We start from the raw sequence: 19,008 nt of genomic DNA, 5'->3' as shown, positions 1-19,008 counted from the left end.
GAAGCCAAGAGCAGTTGGCTAGAGGGGGACCGTGTGACGGACATGGTGACTAACTGACAGCCTATGGGGCCAGAGAAAATCTTTCCTTTTAGTCCGTTCAGCACTTTATACCTTTTACATACAGCGTTACTAAGTGCTATATGTATAACATCTGAAACCTGACTAATGAAATAAAATTGAGCTATATCTAATCAATACTGCTTACTTGTCCTACAACAGGGGCTCTTAGGTGTGTTTTATCAACGAGAATAACAAACCTTTAGAACACTAGAGAAAATGGCCACCATCATATAAATAAGCATCTCCTTTGCTATGCATTATTATTCATGGTGACCAATTATCCAGATGGTGTTAATGGGGGCTGTGTCCTCAATTCTAGGAAGGCTGGTTAGTTTCACTCAATTTGTGAGTTAAGGACCTAGCCCCTTCACTTTGACCCCAAACCTCGTAAATCCTTGTTCATTTTGCCAAAAGGAAGAAACCATTGAATATAGAAACAAAATTATTCATGGGGACATAGAAACTAAGAGACCTCATTTGATTTAAATACCCTCTGCCCAGGTGAACCTATAGTAAACTGTATAGACCACTGAAATTAGCTTCAACGCCATTTCTCACCACCTCCAGCGATAACTAATTTTGGTTGACCCACCTGTGAAGAGGAAATCTCAGCTGAGGAATTACCTCCATCAGATTCACTTATGGCCAAGTCTGTGGGGTATTTTCTTGATTGCTAATTAATGGGAAAGGGCCCAGCCCACTGGGAGAGGGGTCGCCTTTGAAGACCCCGTCCTTGTATAAGAAAGCTAGGTGAGTTTAAGTCAGTAAGCACCAGTTCTCCATGGTTTCTGTTTCAAGTTCCTACGTAAGTGTCTAGTTTGGGGTTACTACTGCTGTGATAAAAACGCCATAACCAACTTGGTGAAGAAAGAATTTATTTGGCTTAAGTTTTCACATCACTGTTCATCATTGAAAGAAGTCACCACAGATGTTGGCGATCATACCATGAGAAAGTAAGCCTTTCGCAGTTTCCCACCCTAATAAGCCAAATGGCCTTGTGTTGGGAGCTGGTCACCTCCTCCTCCCTATCCCTTCCTGGCACCTAAGACTCTAAACATTTGAATTATAGTCCTCTTTTCCTTATCTCTTCCTGATTCCCAAGACTTCTAAAGACCTGAGTTATGTGCTGAGCCCAGCTTGACACCCTGGGCTGTTAAGGAAGAATCTACATTCCTGAGATAAGACTCAGGGTACAGTCAGAATTCAGCCTTCATGTCCCCAGATGCCTACTTCTTTGTTCTTTGTTAATTCCCCCTCGACCCCTCCCTATTTTCTCTCACTGTGTGCTTATAATCAGGCTCCTAGCCTTCATTAAACAGACCTTGACAGGAATCCTCCTTGGTCTCGCTCTTCCCCAGCCCCCATTTCTCTTGCAGGTTTTCAGTTCCCCTCGTACCCACAAATAACTGGGTCCTGCTGGCCAGGACACACAGAAACATAAGCAAGGTAGGAACCTGTAAGCAAGAGCTGATGTGGAGGCCATGAAGGGATACTGCTTACCATCCCATGGCTTGCTCAGCCTGCTTTCTTTCAGAATCCAGGACTGCCAGCCTAGGGGTGGCCACATCCACAATGAGCTGGGCCCTCCCCTACCCATCACTAATTTTTAAAAACGCCCTATAGGCTTGCCTGCAGCCTGATCTTATGGAAGCGTTTTTTGTTTGTTTGTTTGTTTGTTTGTTTTGTTTTGTTTTTCTCAACTGAGGCTCCCTCCTCTCCTATGGCTCTAGCTGGAGTCAAGTTAACATAAAACTAGCCAGCACAGTTGGCTCCCCTCAATCATAGACTGTAACCTACAAGCTAAAACAAATCCTTCCAAACCACACTAGATCACCCCTAACTGTAGACATCCATTTGCCGAAATGCATCTCTTAAGCTAATTACGCTTATGCTTTGATCTGTACTGAGTCAGGCTCCACTTAGGGAAACGATAAAGGCAGTAACTTTAAGAACTGCAGAGTGAGTTGAGGAAGCTGACTCTGCCAGCACTATTATTTTCAATACATCATCATATATGTGAAGCCTCTCCATAGATTGACAGAATATTTATTTTTATATCAGCAAAGGAAACAAAATCTTTCCGTGATTTCCATTCGGGTAATTAACTCTTGAATCTCCTCTACGTGTGATAAGACAAAGGGTATCACTACTATGATGGTTAATTTTCATTGTCAACTTAGCTAGATTTAGAGCCACGGGGAGAACATTCTTCTGGGTCTGCCTATGAGGAAGTTTCCAGAAAGGTTTAACTGAGGAGGAAAGACCCACCCTGGGCAGCACAACAGCATGCTCTGGGGCCAGACTAAATAAAAAGAACAAGTGAGCTGAGTACCAGTATTCCACACCCCCCATGCCACCCCCACCCCGTGTCTGTGTGTCTGTCTGACTGTCTGACTGACTGACTTCTCTGTGGACACAAATTGACCAGGAACCCCCTGTTTCTGCCATTCCTTCCCCCTAGACATTGCCCTCAAACAGAGATAAAATGAACTCTGTCTTCTCTAAGCTGTTCTGGCCAGGCATCTTGTCACAGCAATGAGGCACGTAACTACTTCAGCCACCTGTAAGCAAGCTCATGAACAAATATAACATAAAAGTACATCTGCTTTTGATTCCAGTAAACAGAATGGAAAACACATTTTACTAATATATATATATATATATATATATATATATATAATGTTTAGGCATGATTATTCTTCATATCTAAGACATCTACAAAGAGCAACTAAGTAGGTGTCTACCTCTGCTTTACTGACTTAAAAGCAATACCAAAATCATCCTCTTCGTTAGAGAGGGGAAAGGTGTGTGAAAAAAACGCATTTCTTTTTCTGGTGGTATCTATATCTCTCTCAGAAAGGCTATAGACATCAAAATGCTTAACAGAGGCAAGGATTCACAATTATACATAACTAACTTCTTGGAGCTGAACACATAGAGTTTCCTTCTCCTCTTTCTCTTTATCTGTCCTCTCCCCCCCCCACCCCCCACCCCCCCCCCCCGCCTTTCCCCCTGCCTAGTCTTCCTTTGTAATGTCTTAAGACTGAAGGACTACATTATAAGGTCAAATGCAATATACGACTCTGGTGCAAGACTCCTAAGGCAATCAAAGAAGGGACTCTGTCCCAGGGGATTGGGCAACCTCTGTGTGACAGAAGAGATGGGAATGAGCTTAGCACGCCTGCAAAGGCTTTCTCTGTGTGTCATCCATTGAACTTCTCCCTCAAGAATCTCCAGCTGTGACAAGTCGCTAAAGCAATACGTGAAGCTAATGGCACCATCAAAGCTTGTCTGTATCTGCTTCTGTGTCTGCCTGTTTTTAACAAGAACTCTTAGCTGTCATATATTACAACCACATTGACATCACTGATAAGATGAGGGTTTGAGACCCAAGTTAGACTGTACATCATTTAAGGACTGAAGGACTCACTCTGAGTCAAGAGATTTGAATTCTTAGAGTCCACTTCATCCTCTGGAAAATGAGGGTGAATATATCCACTTTTGAGGCTTCCTTTAAAGCACAATTAAATGACTTCGTTATTATAAAATGCTTTGTGATACCATGTGAAAGAGCTCAGTATAAGGGCCTTCGAGAGTGAATGAGAACCACTTTTGTAAAGGACTTGAGTTTGGTTCCCAACATTCATATTGGGTGCCTCACAAGTGCCTAAAACTCCAGCTCCAGAGAGTCCAACGCCCCTGACCTCTGCAGACACCTGCACCCACTTGCACATAACCCCACCCCAAAAGCCACATACACTAAAATTATCTTTAAAATCTTTTGTAAAGTGTTCCATGTAAAAACCCTGAGATGTGGCTTTCAGTGTTTCTCCACTGCCTGCCATCCAGGTATGTTTCCGTTCCTGCCTCTCTTTAAGTTCTCTTGGCATTTGATTGTAATGAGATTTTACTCATAGAGAAAGAAAGTCTAGCTTCTGAAAATAATTTCCAGTCACAATAAGCAAAACATCTCGGGCAGAGCTCATATGCCACAAGATACTAGAAGACATCAGTACTGCATTTCCATGTTTGTTTCCAGGACGGATTTGTTGAGCTGCATTACGCGTTTACCTTTAATGAGATACGTACTCTGTTGCTATGGCATATTGAAATGTACAGCTTCCTTCGGGAAGTGGAATGGTAGTACCAGTCTCCCCCATTCAGGTTCCTCCTTGGGCTTGATAAAATTGAGATCCAGTGCCTCGTGAAACTGTCCTTAATCAGATAAGTCTCACTTACGCTAACCTGAATGCCTTTGATTTTTAATTTCTGCCTTTTAATTCTTCCTGCAGCTCTGTGGCACAGATATATTGAAGCTGCTGCCATCAACAATCCGCCCTGACTCACTGCAGCTTGAATAGTTACCACTGAAATAGACGGATACACAGTGGGAAAGGAGACCAGTATAGTTGTATGTCATCTATTTCGGGTGTCAGAGCAAGACCCACATTTCAGTAGACAAAAACGTAGGTAAATGACTTTGATTCTGATCTTAGGATAGGTTTCTTCCTCACCCCACCCCCCATGCCAGCCTCTGGGTTCAATGTGTCTCTACAGCCTGTTCTCCACAGATCTCATTTCCAACTTATTTGAGCCGGCAGAATTTCCTTTAAAATAACTCACAGAATTTAACAAAGCAGACCTTCCTTCTCTCTGCACGACAAGGATGCATAATTTTCTGTTGGTATTCAGAGTGCCAGTGTCTTGGGATGCAAGCTATGCTTTGAAATTTCCTTCTCAATATGTCAACGGTGCTGCCAGCAGGCATAGCAGAATGCTGCTGGACTCTTCGCAAGAGCCTTGCAGGGCTGCTGAGTGGCTCCTGTTGCTCTCCTCTGAGTTCGAAATGAGACTCAGATATCTTGACCTCTTATCCACTGCATATGTACAGCCTAGAATTTAGAACAACAAAACCATTCTGGTCCACTGCATCCACAGATCAGCGGGAAAATAAAATAAAGTAAATTGGCATATTATGAGGTTGTCAGTTTCTTTTGCCACTAAGCACACTGAAGACCCCACTAATGATGGTTATTATCATTGAGCCCCCCAAAAAGTAGATTGTTTTAACCTAAAACAAGAGAAACAAATATGACCTACAATAATTTATTATATTCTCTCTCTCTCTCTCTCTCTCTCTCTCTCTCTCTCTCTCTCTCTCTCTCTCTCTCTCTCTCTCTCTCTTACACACACACCATAAGATCATAAGATCATCAGAGGTCAGTACTGATAAAAAGTCAATTCCCTGGCTATGGAAATGGCTGGGTACTTCCTGCCAAGCATGACTACCTGCCTTTAATCCCAAGAATCTGTGTCATAGATGGAAGAACCAACTCCTGCAAGGTGTCGTCTGACCATCCTCTTCAGCTCACATGCCAAGGCATGAGCATTGCCCACACAAGGTAAATTAGGTAGGTATAAGTTAAAAGAAAAGTCAATTCCAGCATTGCTGGGTAAACTGCATTGATAGAATAGACTGCTTTGGTAAAAGTTGGAACTAGGGCACCAATCTCTAAGGTCTCTGTTTAGTATGTATTTTCCCTGCCTTCTTTGTAACTGAATTTAGGATATCACAAATGTGCATAAGATCGTTGAGTCCATACTTAATTGCAAATAAAATCATTTTATCCTAAGTAAAGTTGTAGTGTTAAGTGAATTTTCTAAGCTCAACTTCTTTAGAAGTGCTGAGATTCTCTCTGTGGTTGGCTCGAGCCTGTCACCTAAGAAGCTATCTACTACTCTTTAAAACTAATACAAATGTGAAACGGAATGAAAGAAACAAAGCTACTCTTAAGAACTCTTACTATGAATACTTGCTACACACACTAGAGCATGCTCACACATTTTGGGGACTGGTGGAACTACATTTTGACATGGTACTGTGGCCCTCACAAAAGCAAAGCATAGACTTAGGAAATTATATAACATACCCACCTCTTTTCACATTTTCTGGGATCTTCTTTTTAGTTTATGGCTCAGAATTACAGTCTCTGGTTTCATATTAGGAGGTATCAGAAGCATATTGTATTCTGTTCCTCTCTATCTCACCAATGCTTGTTAATCAGTATTTTCTAAAAGGACTCCTTTATTTTTAAATTATGCAAATTTACTTTAATTGTTAATAAATGACAAATTTATATATGTACCAAAGAATTGTCTTTTTTCTTTTTTTAATTTTTATTAAATATTTTCTTCATTTACATTTCAAATGCTATCCCCAAAGTCCCCTATACCCTCCTCCTGCCCTGCTCCCCTGCCCACTCACTCCCACTTCTTGGCCCTGGCGTTCTCCTGTACTGAGGCATATAAAGTTTACTAGACCAAGGGGCCTCTCTTCCCAATGATGGCGAGGCCATCTTCTGCTACATATGCAGCTAGAGACATGAGCTCTGGGGTTATTGATTAGTTCATATTGTTGTTCCACCTATAGGGTTGCAGACCCCTTCAGCTCTTGGGTACTTTCTCTAGCTCCTCCATTGGGGGCCCTATGTTCCATCCTATAGATGACTGTGAGCATCCATTTCTGCATTTGCCAGGCACTGGCAAAGCCTCACAAGAGACAGCTATATCAGGGTCCTTTCAGCAAAATCTTGCTGGTATATGCAATAGTGTCTGCGTTTGGTGGCTGATTATGGGATGGACTCCTGGGTGGGGCAGTCTCTGGATGGTTTATCCTTTCATCTTAACTCCAAACTTTGAAACTCCTTCCATGGGTATTTTATTCCCTATTCTAGGGAGGAAGGAAGTATCCATGCGTTGGTCTTCCTTCTTGGTTTTCTTGTGTTTTGGAAGTTGTATCTTGGGTATTCTAGGTTTCTAGGCTAATATCCACTTATCAGTGAGTGCATATCATGTGACTTCTTTTGTGATTGGGTTACCTCACTCAGGATGATAGCCTCCAGATACATCCATTTGCCCAAGAATTGGAGTTCCTTCCCTGGAGCTCTCATAGTTCCCCTCTTTCAATGGCTGTTCCTTTTCTGTCCCTTTTGATGACTTCATCTCCTCAAGTGAGGAATGAGCAGCTCAGGATTCCCTCCTATATCCTCTCTATCCTCTGAACACTGGAGACTGGTCCTTTCCATTAGCTGGGGCTGCCTCTGGGCTCACATGTTTATTGTCAAATAAGTTTCCAAATTCATTTTTCTAGTCACACACTAGATACCCTCCAGCTATATGGATCATTGGTTCTTCCAAATACAGGATGTTTAAGACAGAATTTAAACCATCCTTTTCCTTATTCAACCAGCCATTTTGCCTCCTCCCAACATCTCTATGGCCATTGCCAACCTTGGAGAAAAACGACTGTAACCAAAGTTATAGCTCCCATGTGATGTTTGCACAGGAACGAGAAGAAATAACATATTATCCAGGCAAAATAGCAAGACCCAGCACTTCCCCTTGTTTCATGGCTCCTGCCTTGGAGTGATAAAAATAAAGCCACTGCCTCTAATAGAGAGTCGCCTTCTAATGACAAACCAAGATCCTCTGGATTTGAAACATTGAAAATAAAAGCAAGATTCAGGAGTTAATGAGGGGAAAGGAGTTTTGCTAAGGGATTTGGAAGACATTGTGGGTTTTGTTTTGTTTTGTTTTATCCAAAGGGTGTGACTCCCTTTCTGGATAAGCAAATTTCAAAGTTCCTTCATTTTAGATTGCTATACTCTGGGTCTTAGCACAATTAATTATTAGTTTTGTGGACTCTGCTTAGATGTATAACCTTTCCTCTTTTTAATTTTCTTATTTTCAAGGGGAAATGAAATTTTCAAAACTGTTAAGATAGTGCTTAGAGAGCTGAAAGAGTCCGTGTTAGTAAAGCCCTCAGAAGAGATCATTGATGAGCAGATGTCTTGGGGTGCTGTCTGGTTTCGCCAAAAGTAGACCCAAGGAAAGGATTTGCAAGATGATCCCAAGACTTGTGAAAGGAAGGAAAGGAAGGAAGTGCCTAAGCTATTAAACCAGCTACAGGTGTGAGAAACAGAACCCGATCCTTCTGGGACTCCTGTCAAATAGGCTTCTCAAAATCATTCCCAGGAAGAACAAGGAAGCTGGGCTATTTATAAAGTATGTCTGGTCAGTCAGTCAGTGGGTGAAAGCTGCTCCCACGGGTGCTAATTCTCTAGCACATTTAGGCTGTTTCAGTTGACAGAGCAAGCCATTGGGCAATTGCAAACTGGGCTGTTAAGCACCCTATGATGATGAGGTCCTCAGAAACACAGTGTGATAAACATGGCACAGTCCTCATTACACTGACATGCAAAGACAAGACATGAGGGCAGGATGCTCTGGATGAAAGTAGGGGAGAAATGGGGGCAATGAACCCAGGATTTTTCATGAGGAGACTCATCCTCTCATTCCAGGTGATATCCCTGAGTCTCCTTTACCAAACCAGGGAATCTGAGAAACAATCTTTGGCACATAGTTCATGGCATCTACTATGTAGTAATTTGAAGTTAAGGGAAAAGAAAGTTAATTTCTGCCTTGATAAATTGAAACTTAGTTCTAAAATCAGACTAAAAATTTAGTACATTAAGGAAGATCCGATGCAGTTAGGACTTACCAAGTTGTTAGAACCTCTATAAGGTTTCTCAGCCAACATGGGATTGGCATCCTTTCTGATATCATAGCTAAACCAAATCAGTAGGATTAGAAATCTCTAGTTCAAACAAATAGACAAAAGGAATTCTTCGAAATTATTTCAAAACTGAGATAGCCAATATTATGTCCTGCAAATTGATACAAAACACTTATATTTATAGGCGCCTTGGCCTCCCTCATTTCAACCCAGCTACGGAGACCATCTCTCTGTCTAACGTAGCAGCAAATACAGGATTATGGAAACCAACTGGAAAGGGACAAGAAAGAATAGGCTGAAGCACATTTGAGTGACAGCTTCCTTGCCTTGGTCAACAGATGGTGCACTTTTGTTTTTCTTGGTTCTCTGGGAACAGAAGAATTCCTTGAAATCTAGGTCCATCCTTGTATTACCAAAACCAAAAGTATTATTCAGTTAGGACTTAACATTCCATCTGCTCTTGGCTGTGGGACCATGAAAGGTAGCATGGTTCCCTGTTGAAGCTTGAAGCCCCAGAGACCCAAAAAGGAAGGCAAGAGTTTTCCCTGCTCCCAGGCACCAGGCCCCTGTCACTAGCCACAGTCTCCCATAGATTTGTGGGCATCAGTCACATAAGTGCAATGCCCCAAGTCCATCCCCCTGTAGAGGACATGACCTGTGGTCTTGCAGGCTCAAGACAGAGATTTCCATTTTAATGAGGTACCTAGAGGCCTGGAGGGCTTAGTCAATAAGCCTTTCTTCCCAGACACTCCTCCCTGCAAAAGATACTCAACCCCAGGCCCACCCTAAGAAGTGGGGTATGGTTTTTACACATCTTCTTTCCACCATGACAGTAAATGTCTTAAAACCATGGACTGCTTCTTTTCATCAGGATCTGCCATGGGAAGCCACGGAGAAGACCTTTGCCTATAGAGCCACAGTCTTGTCGCTGGTAGAAGGCCTCTCTGCACTCCCTGCCACAATAGCCACCAAGTTCGAGCCTGACACCATCAAGCCAAGGACTCTCCCTGTGGGACCAGTTGGAGCTCCCCGCTTTCCCTCTTCTCCCCCTGGTCCTGGGCCAGATCCAGCCCTCATTGGCCCAGATTCCATTCTCAGCTCTTCTGCAACTTCTAGCAGTGCCTGGATGTTCAAGAGCCGGGAAACTCCACGGTCCCAGGCTGTCTCATGCCTCAGACTGTGCTTTCCCATTCCTTGAGCACATCCAGGGGTGTCTGTATGGCCCAGCAATGGCTTGGGGAGATAAGCACAGTCAACTCCCACTTACCACCTCCTCGAGACCTGAGCCCCATGGCAGTGCAGACACGGGACCCAGTCACCCTATACTTGGCAGTGTTTTTGAAAATCAAAATACTTATTACCTGAAGATTTCTTTTATCATCACGGATGGATATGTTGGAGAACCCATCACGCAGGCATTTTTTCGTTCCAAATAGGGTGACTTAGAAAAGTAGTGTATAACCAAATCTGCCTTGGTTGGTGACTTAGAAAAGAGAGATGAGCAATAGTGACCCTTTGGCTGGCTCTTTGCATGTAACATACTTCTTCTCACACACCCCTCACTTCCAAGTCAACAACAACAACCGTAGGAATGGTTGTGTATATCTAACTACAGGGTGGGCAGAAGCAGCAGCTGCTGCTAAGTGCTCCAAGCCACTCCTTCCCACATTTTTAGCAAATAATTCTATAACCAAGAACTAAATAGCCTTGCGGAAAATCATTTTATGACGAGAAGAACCAAATGGAAGATGCCCGTGGAATTTATTTCCCATAAAGTTGAGAAATAGCTTTTATTGTCCCAAGGTCAAAAAGAGCACAGGACTCTCAGGATAGCTGTGTCTAGGGGCTCTCAGAGTAGCTGTATCTAGGGACATGGCATTTCTTCATCAGGGGTATTTAAAGCTTGGGTAGTTGAGACTGAAAATTTGAAGATGCAACGTTGTTACTAGCAATCCATCACTAATGTGCTTTCTGTAAAAGACCTCTGTGATCTTTCTGTGAACGTTCAGTGCTTGTGATATGATGCCAGAAATCAGCAGTCTGGATTGGCTGTGTGTTTACTGTGTGTTAGGTACTGTCTTGGTTTTGATCATCTCCCTCAGCTATTTAATAATATGGAAGCCCAGTGTTATCATCATTATTGTGACCACAAATGAGCTATCTGAGACATAGCATTAAATTCCCTTGTTACCTTCAACTCTGTGCCAGGTGGGCCTTCCCGTAGAGCAACTTACAGGCTAGCAGTTCACTTCACTAACAAGTAACAATGTTCAAGAGTGCTAACAGGACAGAGTCACAGCCTTCCATTAAAAGTGACCGATCTCCGTCTTCCCATGTTCTATTCATTAGGAGCTCATCATGAGGCACAGCCAGCATTAAAGGAAGGGGATACACAATCAATAAAAAGTTCAATAAAAAGGAAAAAAAAAAGAATCCCAGGAGGCAACAATCACTGGAGACCATCACAAAGGTCACCTCCCACGATATAACTTTGAGGATGAGGACTTGGTCCTGAGAGGGAAGGAACCACACTCCTCAGTAACAAATCTGAAAGAATTAATGCTACCTGACAAAGAATACCAGTATAGGAAGTTCTGGTCCAGAAACAGGCTCCTTCGAATTAATAATGTAGGTCAATTAAACCTGCCTGACAAAGTCAGATAACTTCTCCTTCCCGCACTAAAGATAAGGAAAAGAAAGAGTTGTAAATAATGTTTATTTCTCTAATTCGTACTATAAAGCCAATGTTAAGGGTGATTGCCCCGGGGACTGTCGTCTTTCTCTCTGCCTCTCTTTCTAACTCCCTTTGCCCTTGCATTTTGCATGTCTCCCTGTGGCAATTTCTCTGATTGCATCCCGTGTCTCCTGTTTCCTTTGCAAATGGCCAGCATTTTGTCTTTATCTTCTCCTTGCTCTGTGCTTTTCTTGTTAGTCCCTAGGTTTGAAGATAATTTTATTTATACAAGTTTTTAGGAAAGAGCATATTCAAGCAAATTGGTGGGTCAAGGTCAGTTTTATACTAATTTAAGGGTCTTGGAAGCATTTTGTAGTTTTCATTAAAATATGTCATTACATGTATGGAGAGAAGATTATCCAGGTATTCTGTGGGGGCCTGGTGCAATCAACTGAAGCTGAGGGAGGGAGGAATCGTGTACGCTGTAACACCATTTGCTGCCTTAGTTTCCCATTTGTCCTTCCTGACAGCTTACCCAGCAGGCATAATAATTTGGCTTTTCCACAACTACCAAGTTAGCTCCTTGCAGAAACCTTCTGTGTCATGCATATGTGTGCACAACCCTGAGAACTCACTGCTTCTTGTCTCTGTTAGAATCCCCATGGACAGGAAGGTCCAGTCATTTTGTCACTTGTCCTCATCATGTTTCAAGGGGAAGGGTATTTTCATTTAAAAATAAGTATTAAATAACACAGAGGAAAATGAGAAGTCTAGGTATTTCTCAAGGTATGCACCACAGTGTGCCTCTACTTCAGCGGGAATTGGCCGTTGATAATAGCTTCCTCAGATATCTCTGCCTGTTGGAGCCATCAACTCTTGCCTCTCTTCTTTGTCATCTTCATAGGGAACCACTGGTTAATACATGATTTTATTCTGTTTTATTCACACTTACTTCCATATCTCTGAGTCTTGTACATTTTTGTCTCTTAATATGGGTTTATTTAAAGAATGGTTAATAGGAACATCCAATTTCTTTTTTAAAATTTTATTTATTTATTCAATGTATACAACCCACTATCAGCTCTTCCCCTTCTCTCAGTACCCCTACACCCATGTCCTCTCCCCATACCGCCTTTTCCTTCTCTTTTGAGAAGGGGAAGCCCCTCTCTGGGTGTCACCACCTCACACTTACCTCACCCTACCCCCCCACACACCTCTGCACATCAAGTAGCTGCAGAATTAAGCACAGCCTTTCCCACTGAGATCAGACAAGACAGTCCATTTAGGGGCACAAAATCCAAAGCCAGGCTCACAGGCAACAGACTCCAGTTGTTGGGAGACCCACATGAAGACCAAGATGCTCATCTGCTACGTATGTGCAGGGGGGTTAGGTCCAGCCCATGCTCACTCTTTAGTTGGTGATTCAGTCTCTGGGAGCCCCCAAGGGTCTAGGTGAGTTGACTCTGTTGGTCTTCCTGTGGAGGAGTCCTCATCCTTTTTGGGTCTCTCAATCCCTTTCTCAAGTCTATAAGACTCTCTGAGTGCCATCTAAAGTTTGGGTGTGAATCTCTGCATCTCTTTCCATTGGCTGCTGGGTGCAGCCTCTCAGAGGACAGTTATGATAGGTTCCTGTCTGCAAGCATAACAGAGTATCATTAATAGTCTCAGGGATTGGTTCTTGCAGATGGGATGGGTCTCAATTTAGGGCAGTCATTGTTTAGCCATTCTTTCCCACAGTCTTTGCTCTGTCTTTATCCTAGCACATTTTATAGGCAGAACACATTTTGGATCAAAGGTTTTGTGGGTGGGTCATTGTCCTTATTGCCCCACTGAGAGTCCTGAGATTACACCAGTGATGAGGTCCACAGGTCACTTCTTGAAGCCATTGCTCAGGGAGCTGTCTGACTGGGCAGGGTATTTCTAAACATTTGCCAAGGCAAGCCTTAGGCAGACATTAATCCATATCAGGTGCTGATACCTGAACCCCAAGAAGGTAGAGATGAGAATCATCAACAACCAAAGTTTTGTTTGAAAAATATATAATGAAACCTATATTGTGTATGCTAATCCAAATGTTTAAAAAGAATAAAGTCCCCAAGTATATGAAAATGTTGAGGTGCCCTCAAAATACTTGAGGTCCCCATTTCCAAAAGGGATATATGTGCAAAGTATGCATTCTTCTCAAACTTTAGTCAAAAATAAAGCACAGCATTATACAGGAACAAATAGATAGGAGAATCACACTGTATTTTATTAAATCATTCATTAAAAACATTTGAGAGTTGGAAAGATGGTTCACCAAACCTGAAGACCTGAATTGAATCCCTGGAGTCCACAGAGTAGAAGGTGAGAGCCAAGTCCTATGAGTTGCTCTCTAACTTAGACATGTGACATGTTTGTATACACACACACACACACACACAAACACGCACAAACACACACACACCCCAAATAAATAAATGTAAAAAACATTTGGAAATGTGAAACAATGCTATTTTTCACTAGCAGGTAAAGTAATGCAGTCAAGTTTAAGTAAAATGCCGTGTGCAATGAGTCTATTACTGTTACTTGAAAGTTGGTTAATATTTTTAAATTATTCTTTTTAACTTCTAATATCATAAATATTATCAAGTACAGTTTTCACAAAAACATGTTTTAAGATCTAATGGACCCCAGCATCAAAACTGGTGACAAACCAATTCCAGATGCCACACTCTCTTTTTAACTGCAGCAGGAAGCAGGACTTAGAAATGACCAGCTGGCCTCAGGGACTGGTCCTAAACCCTGGAGTCCGATTGCAAATCAAAAGTCATCTTTCCTATTCCTTCTGTGTCATTGACAGAGTCCATGAGGGCCTTGAGCCTATACACACTGTAGAAGTGTGTGTGTGGATACGGCTTCACTCACCTTCAGTTTCCAAAGTGTATTCACCCAGAGCCTGACAGACAGCTGGAGCCATTTACAAGGACAACAGCTTCTGGGAAGGTCTAGAAAGTGGGACAGTGAGCCAAACCTAGTCTGTGGAGCCTGGGGAGTTCCAGGGGCTGTAAAGTTGCTAAGTTCATAGATGCTGCAGTGTCCAGTGAGCACACCTGTTTGTACAGCATAGACGCTTAAACAAAGTATACATTTGTGGTTGGTGACATTGAGCTAATCCTGAACAAAGGCTCACATGTCTTAGTTCAGTGTCCTGTGCAAGCCTAGTTTAGAATATCATTTCCATCTCTATTGAACTAGTCTCATGGCTTTGCCAGGTGTGAGATGTTGAGTAAACTTCTTATCTTCTCACAGCCTCAGTTTCTCCATCTGTAAAATGGAAATAATGGTGATGATAATGATGACGCTGATACCTGCAAATGCTGTGGTGAAAGTTAAGCAACAACAAAACCCTTAAACAGGATTAACACATTCACATGGCTCAGTAAAAGGCCTGAAAACATGTTCATTACAGCTGCTAGTGAATGCCTAGCTAGCACTTACCCATATCAGAAAAATAGATGAGCCAGAAAATGGGCTTTCTGCTCTTATTTCATAGTTAATATTTAATATGCTAAGCACTAGAGAGACCAATTATTGGTCACAGTCCCTGCTGTGAATGAGAGCAGATAAAACATAAAGCACTTTTCTTGCTTCTGTTTCATTCTTTTCCAACTGTTGAGGAAAGAGAAAGAATGGAGGGGGGGGGAGGAGTTGACCTTGACTTACTAAAGAAAACTCCCTTCCACAGTGACCTGCTGTGTGCATGAGCAGCTATGTCCTTCAGCCCAAAAATACCCTGTCATTGGATAAGAGTTTTACCCTTAGCTCAGAAAGGACACAAGCATCAACTAGCAGCTTGTTTGCTTGTGGTTGTTGGAAAAGCCTTGGGGCAGAGCTGGCTCACATCTGCATCTAAGAGAACCCAGGTCCTAATGCCAACATGTTTGCAATGTGACACATACATAGCTTAGAAGTTTGTCAAACACACTGAAGAAGCCACATGATTTGTGTCCCAGGGAAGATTGTATTCATGTGATATTATTAGAGATGAACTCCAAGTGATGTGTCCATCACTGTAACCAACTTCACAGAGTCCTCCACTCAGGAGTCCCTGAAGGCTGTGTTGTCAGAGATGTTTGCCCCACGCCCCTGGAAATTGCCTTCAGTACCAGGGGACCTGTGGCTTGGCTAGTAGCTAGACTTGAGACTGAAAGGGCAATTTAAGGAACTACCATCCTGTTTGGCAGAGAGTTGGGGATTGCTTTCCTGTTTTCCTGCTGAAGGAATTAGAAGCAGCACACAATTATGCTGACTGTGTGCTCTGGAATACATTTGAGTTAAAGTCAAAGTGAGCAAGAAAGGGCCATCTCACTAGTGACAAACCTGTGGATCCCAAATTGGTGCTGAAAAGGACAAGCTAATCCAAGGGTTTGGAACAAAATGTTATGAAGAATATGCCAACTAAAATGAATGATTTTTGCTATTTTTCTCGTTTATGAAGGACACAGCAGTGCCGTGTGGGGTCAGAGAGAAGTTAACAGAGAAGCACACAATGTCCCCAGAAAAGCAGAAGGCCAAAAGGATATCACAGAGCCCTCCTCATGGGTAGCAATCTGTTTCCATCAAGACCCAAAAGAAAACAGGAGTGGAGCTCTGCGAAGAGCTAGGAATTTGGGTTAGATCGTGAGAACTCTGGGGCTATGGTAACAGCAAGGAAGGGTCCAGAATGTATGGGATAAATGGGAGGGTCCCTGAGTGTTTGCAGTTGGTAGAAAATTGGAAATATGGTGACTCACATTTTGTAACAGTCTCTCAACCTGAATTCAAAGTTAACTTATGGCCTCAGATGGCAATAGGCAATAACTAGGATTAAACCAAAATTTACAAATAACCAAGGCAGACGGTATCAAGCAGGAAAGAGTAATTATGCCCTCAATGGTCAAACCAGGACCAGAAGATTGTATGAGTTATTTTTTTAACACTCTACATGGATTTTCTTGTTGGGGATATCTTTTTCTCCTGAAACATTTGAAGCCTACCCCAGATTCTCAGGCGTGTGGACGCACGTTATAGTTATAGTCATAGTTACACTACTCTGCCCTCTAGTGGCCTGATGTGAATCCTCGTTCCCGATAAGACATTTGAATTTGTTTTGATCTATCAGTTTGTATTAAGATTTTCTGACAGTTTTTCTATGCGACAAATACAATTTCAGAACTTTCAGAACATAAACAAACAACACAAAACTATAGTTCCTTTTCTATTCCTTGTGAAGAGTTTAGAAACTAGGGTTCAGGAGAGTGTCTGTGATAATTCATTGGAGAGAGAGAGAGACAGACTGACAGACAGACAGACAGAAAGGAGACAGAGAGAGAGACAGAAAGGAGACAGAGAGAGAGAGACATATTTCATTAATAGGTGTTCTATGTCAGTGAGACAGACTGTGTATTTAATTAATAATGGGAAACAGTGGGAAGAAATGACTCAAACAGGGCAATCTTCATAAACCCACTCCACATAAACTTGCACATTAAGAAGGTCAACAGCCACTGAAAATATCCAGGAAGCAGAAATAATCGAACACTTGACTTTGAAAGACTATCCTAGCAACAGTGATAGGATTCTAGATATGATTCTGTCACTATAGAATTCTATGTTTGGGGGTTTACTGAGTATCTCACCCTAAAGTTTCTATGTTTCCTTAAGCTATCTCCAGTGTTATTTGTAACTCAGTGAAAAACACTCTCCAGGAGACTGCATTCAACCTAGACCAAAAGATGCACACATACATATTGTAATTGATCATGGTGAATGCACAGAACACCTTCTTGTTGTTATTAGACTTTGTTCTCCTTGTGAGAGGAGTAGATGGAATTGACATGTTATAGACACAGTTCCAGGGAGAGAACTTAACATTCATTTTTCAACTTGGATTTAGAAGTAAGGGCATTAGATGTTTGATGGATATAGCTTTGGTTAGGAGCCTCCCAGAGTTATATATTAGAAGGCTGAATAAGGTAAATGGGGTGGAATTAGTAACTGGGACAGACAACACCCCAAATGTGAACTGAAAGAGTCAATTCCTAGCCACCTAAAACAAAGAAATTACTTGTTTGAGCCTTAATAAGTATTTTGTATGCTGCTCCTGCTTTTGCTATTGATAATTAATGGGGAAGTATATATTTTTATTTAACACATTGAATTTAGGTAGTATAACTAAAGCCATATTATTTAGTTAATGTATTCTAACCCATGCCACAAAAAGATTTTATGGCTCTGTAAAGATTTCTTACAAAGAATATGACATAGTAAAAAAATTAATCTCATGAATAAAAATGCATGTAAACCTTAAACGACTGCTATAAAACTCCATAATATGAAAAAAGTCAAAGTTTTAATACAGGACTTTAAAACACCAGAAAGGTCAAAGAAAAGATATTCTCAAAATATGTTTTTAATATATTTATGTTTGCAGTGCATTTAGATGATTGCATTAACTATCTCCTCTGGTATTTCATGTTAAAATCATTCATGTTCATTTTAGTAATCAGGAAAATGTTGAAGGATTTCTCAAAAATCACAAAACAGCTCCCAGAGTCGTAGTAGGTCACATGTTTGTTTAGTTATCTGTCTATCGTCCTCTCAACCATCCATTCATTTATGCACAGACACTTATTGAGAAGTCTTTATGCCGTATTTGTCCTATTATAATGTTCACTGGGCTAGGTTATTTTGTGGCAACTTGACCCAAAGCATATACATATCTCGGAAAAAGTAATTCAAAAGATATCTCCTCCATCAGATTGGCCAGTGTGCATGTGTGTGGGTCCTTTTCTTGACTTTTGATTGATGACTGATTTGAGAGGACTCAGACCACGTGGGTGGTGCCACCATGGGGCAGGTGGTTCTAGGGTGTATTTAAAAAAAAAATAACAAGCCAATAATCAGTGTTCCTCCATGGCTTTTGCTTCAATTCCTGCCTTCAGGCTCCTGCTTTCAGCTCCTGCCTTAGTTTTCCTCATTGATTGACTCTGGTGTTCAAGTATAAGCTAATATACTGTTCCTCCCCCAAGTTGCTTTTGGTTATGGTGTTTATCACAGTAACAGAGAGAAAACTGTCACAATATAGCTGAGGCTGGTCAATTCTCCTGCCTCTACTTACCAGAAGTTGGAATTGCAAGAATGTGCTACCATACTATTTAGCGAAGTATTTCCCTTTCTCCCCACGATCATTTTTTTGTTAAATCCATATTACCCCCATCTGCTTTCCAAAAAAGGGTTAGGACTCCTGGATGCTGGTTTGCCTTTTTTAAGGAAGTAAATTTGTATTGTCATTAAATGTGACACCTTGATTGGTTTGTCTAGTCAGAATGTAATAAGGCATTCTGTTCAGGGTATCTGTTGCCTTTCTGCTAATGAATTATACAAAAGCACGTGCTTTAATAGATTCTCTGCCATGCTGACAGCTTGTCTTACAGTTGAAATCAACTAAAGCTCAGAGCCTGCTACCCCAGGCTTTGCCCAGGACTAGTAAATGACAAGGTGAGTCAAGGGGGAGACAGCAAAACAGTGGTTAAGAAAATGTTTCATACTTATGATAGGTCTCAGGGCAGATGCTGGGCTTGTGGCTAGAGACTTGAACAAGGCTGGGCCTCATTACAGATTGGAGGACCCAGACTAAGCAGAAAATGAGACAGTGAGTCGAGGGTGAATATAGGCC

Source organism: Mus caroli, unplaced genomic scaffold (genome assembly GCF_978045245.1).
Source record: "Mus caroli unplaced genomic scaffold, Mus_caroli_1 scaffold_2, whole genome shotgun sequence".
In the NCBI taxonomy this organism is placed as follows: domain Eukaryota; kingdom Metazoa; phylum Chordata; class Mammalia; order Rodentia; family Muridae; genus Mus; species Mus caroli.
This window is presented reverse-complemented; position numbering follows the sequence as displayed.